The sequence below is a fragment of the Echinops telfairi genome, unplaced genomic scaffold (genome assembly GCF_000313985.2).
Source record: "Echinops telfairi isolate 266 unplaced genomic scaffold, ASM31398v2 ScPeMD7_41;HRSCAF=154, whole genome shotgun sequence".
In the NCBI taxonomy this organism is placed as follows: Eukaryota; Metazoa; Chordata; class Mammalia; order Afrosoricida; family Tenrecidae; genus Echinops; species Echinops telfairi.
Genome location: NW_022103939.1, coordinates 3,242,785 through 3,247,091, shown reverse-complemented (window position 1 = coordinate 3,247,091; position 4,307 = coordinate 3,242,785). Strand labels below are relative to the sequence as shown.

General features: G+C 41.9%; 1 pseudogene; it reads right to left on the bottom strand.

The window, feature by feature from the left end:
• Positions 1-217: 217 nt before the first annotated feature.
• LOC115869715 lies at positions 218-1,155 on the bottom strand (annotated as a pseudogene).
• Positions 1,156-4,307: the final 3,152 nt, after the last annotated feature.

The following is a 4,307-nucleotide window of genomic DNA, read 5'->3' as shown; positions in this document are numbered from 1 at the left end:
CTAAAATATAATCATGAAATAGTACTTCTCATGTATTATTGTTTTGTAATGTATAATTTATGCTCTCCCACTAAAATGTGAAAACCGTTTGTGGTAACAGAAATGTGTTTTATATGAAATAGTAATGTCAATACAAAAATAACTCTTGATGTTGTTCAATAAAATGATGAAGGAAGAGAAGTAGGAAAGAAGATCATCTTTTTCCTGGTCAGACAGACTATGCTGAGTTTGAAAAGAGTTTGAGAAAGGCCCTACAGATTTGTCCGGTTTTCACACTGTATTATGATGGGGTTCAGCACAGGGGGAAAGAGGAAATGGGTATTTGACATCAGTGTATGCACATAAGGAGGAGCTTTATGACCGAAATGATGTACCAGGGCCAAAATGATCCACAAGATGCAGAATATGGCAGCAGCACCCATGTGCGAGAAACAGGTGCCAAAGCTCTTATTTCGCTCTTCTGGAGAAGTGATGCTGAGAATGGACTTACTGATTAACACATAGAAAATGAAAAGGCAGGGGATATCTATACCAGGTGTCAGAATGAGAGCAACTAAGCCACAGATACTGTTGACCTTGATACTAGAACAAGCACACTTAAGCACATCAGGGTGATAACAATGAGAGTGAGAAAGCATACTAGAACCACAGAAGGACAGCCACTTACGAAGCAGGAGACAGGGCATCAAGTTGAATAGCCTTTGTGTAACAATTACCACTCCAGCTTTGATGATTCTAGTGTTGGTTAAAACCATAGCATATCTTAAAGGGTTGCAGATGGCAACACAATGGTCAAAAGCCACGGCCAATAGCACAGAGGACTCCATGAGGGTAAATCCATGCAGAAAGAACATTTGTACAATGCTGGCATCTAGACTGATCATCCTGGCATTGAACCGGAGGACACCCAGTGTGGTGGGAAGATAAGAAATGATGATGCCCGTGTCAGTGGCCGAGAGCATGGAGAGGACATAGTACATGGGTGCCTGAAGGCTGGACTCTGAAATCACCCCATGTAGAGGATAGTGCTGTCCCCAAGAGAGAAATTATACATAGGCAGCAAAAAGGGATGGAGAGCCATATGTAGAAAGCTTCCATGCCTGGAACCCCCATCAAGACCAATGTTGAAGAAGTGTAGTTAGGAAGAGATAGCATGGTGGTCTGAATTAAGTTTCATTCTCCTTTCGTAAATCCCTGTAAAAATATATTCCTTTGAGTCAAAACTACTTTCTCTCAGTCATTTTGATAATTTGATCATTGTTTTCATAATAATTCATCAAATAGTCCTTCTAATACTTTAGAGGCAGATTTTATCTGATAGCTCCTCTGTATAGATGAGTAAACAGAAGCTTAGCTTGGGTAAGCAATTAAACACAAGGAAAAGTCTCTCCACTGTATTAGGACTAGCATGTACTACGAGCAGCAAGGCTGGGATTGGGCTGAGGTGAATGAGACTTGTAAATAAGGAAGTGCCAAAAGACTCAGTAATCGAGATGCATATCATTTATTGGAATAATTACAACCCCCAAATTTAATGCAAAAATTCAAGACTGCAATGCCTAATATAGACCAATAATCTCCTGAGTGATGGTGTTACACTGAGCAATGTGGAAGCTTCAAACAGAAGGGACCATTTATTGGTTTTATGTACTATATTTAATTTTCTCTAAGACAATAAATAATTGAAAAGTTTTAAAGTAGCCATAGTAAAACAATGTGCCCTGGTGGAGCAAAGATCCAGGGCTCAGCTGCTAATCCAAAGGCCAGTGGCCTGAGCAGACCCGTGGTGCTTTCTCACACCCAAAGATCAGCCCTTTAGCAATTATGACCTATGAAGTTCCATGGGGAGTCGAATCCAGTACATAGAAATATTATGAATCAAAATGTGCTCAATGGTACACAACGACAACCACCTTAAAACTCACAATTCTATTTCAAATTTAAACAATTTTCTTTATAAAATGGACCTCAGTATAATTTTACCTCACATTAAGCAAATTGAAATTCTTTAAACTTGTCACATGGTTAGGAGTACCATCATATAAGGTAATTATCTCTATTGAGAGTGGTATAATCAAGGAAGAAGCTGAAACTATTGATGAATTTGATTCTATTGAAGTTATATATACACAGTAATTCTTTTGCCTTGGTTGTCATATGGCTTGATACAGAACTCCTCTTTACTTAAAATGTAATATTTTATTGATCATTGTTGAAAAAATATATTTTCCTTTTAGAATGTATTAAATTAAATATTATTTATACTGACTACTGATTTATTTTTGGTCTCTCCGTAAATTTTGTGCATGAAGCAAGTTGGCTCTGGCCTATCCTTCAGATAAGTTTCCCCAGCCCAGCTTGAGGCGAGGATGGGAAACATTTTCAAGATTTTGATTTTTACAGAATACTATAAGTACTCGTTAAAAAACAAAATACTTTCTAGAGAGTTGCTTTAGTATTTTTTCCCAATTAGATACTCTTAAGTCTATCTATGTCTTTTCCCACTTCGTCAGAAAACCTAAGTGCTTCGGACACAGGTATTTCCTCTTCTTTCAAATTTTTACTCCAACTTCCCCCACCTGGTGATGCTGACCCTTCTTCCCATCTGTCTCTTTTCTTCTTCTTACCTGATCGCCACTGCAGAAAGAAGTTACTTTGTCCACTTTGTACTTTGTCCACAAAGGATGCTATTGGAAGAGAAGTGGAAACTGCTGATTTGAGCTATGTTGTGCAGTCAGTTAGTATCCAGTTTTGCTTTCTGCGGCACTTAGTGGGGAAGTATTTAAAACTTGAGCCCTTCCCTGAAAGGACAAATAGCTTTGCCCAGATGATTGACTGATCAAGATCACATCCTACACTCGTGTGGGAAAAACACATGTGTGGATTTCCTCCGTCACCAGGTGCACTTGAGAAAGTCCACTAGTACACAAACATTCATGCATATTTTAGCCAAGTCTTTCCTGCATGTAAATTAAGTTCATTAAAAGACAAGGAAGCAAATAGAACTTATCAGGCCTCAGAAAAGGATATATTTGTGATACATGCCACATGTATCTCATTTCCTTCATTCTGCTTTAAAAGAAAGATTTGTTTTTCAGGGCTGCATAGTACTCCATTGTGTGTATGTGCCAGAGTTTACTAATCCACTCATCTATCGATGGAAACTTAGGCTGTTTCCAAGCCTTTGTGATTGTGAATTTTGCTGCAATAAACATTGCAGCGCAGATAATTGGTCGTGTTTTATTTGTTGCTTCCACCGGGTATATGCCTAGTAGAGGGATGACTGGGTCATAAGGTAGATCAATTTCCATTTTCTTTAAGTATCTCCAGATTGCTTTCCACAGTGGCTGTACAAATTTACATGACCACCAGCAGTGGAGGAGGGTTCCTACTTCACCACAGCCCCTCCAACATTGATGATCACATGAAACACGTCATTTCGTGGGAAGAGCTGGAAAGAATCATGTTAAGCGAGGTAAGCCAAACTCAAAAGGACAGGTATAACATGAGTCCCCTGAGGTAAGTACAATCAGCATGCCAGGAATAGAAGAATAAACACCTATTTCGCAATAAATGGGTGGAAGCATAGATAGTTGGAGGGAGGGCAGGCCACACCTAGGGAGGTGCATGAGAGTCCACCATAAAGAAGGGGAAGGGGGGGGCAGGTGGAGGGAGAAGCGGGGTGGGGAGAAACTGAGTTGATGGCACGGGGGGAACAGGGCACTAACCCACCCAGGGGGAGAGTATTGGTTGTGTCCCCACAGAATTGGAACATGCATACAGACCCCACCATGACACGCCAAACCAGGAGGGCAACGTAATGCATGGAGGAATCCACAGAAAGACTGGACCATACGCCAGCCCTAACCAGAATCAGCCTGACCCCACCATGGAAGAGAGTGCCACAGGAAATGGAAATAGATTGTCTGGTGTGGGAAAGGAACTGACCTACCACACCCAGAAGGAAGCTGAAGCAAAGGAAGGAGGAAGAACAGAGTGGAGCACACCTGGGCCCACCAAGCTCAGAGGACGATAGCCCGGCTGGCTCAGAGGGACCAATGTACAGAGAGGACCATGTAGCTGCCCCCATGGCAAGATGCGACATCCTGCACTGACCCATGGCCCTACACGGGACAGCACCGGAGACACAGTGTGGGATGTGTGACTGAGCTGACCCCACCACACTGAGGCAAAACGCTGGGGGCGTGCAATGGAGTGGCGGGGGAAGCCGAGCAAGGAGGTCCAGAGGGAGTATAAATTATGGACTTTGGGCCAGGATGTGGCACCCCATCAGACTCATCTGGAAG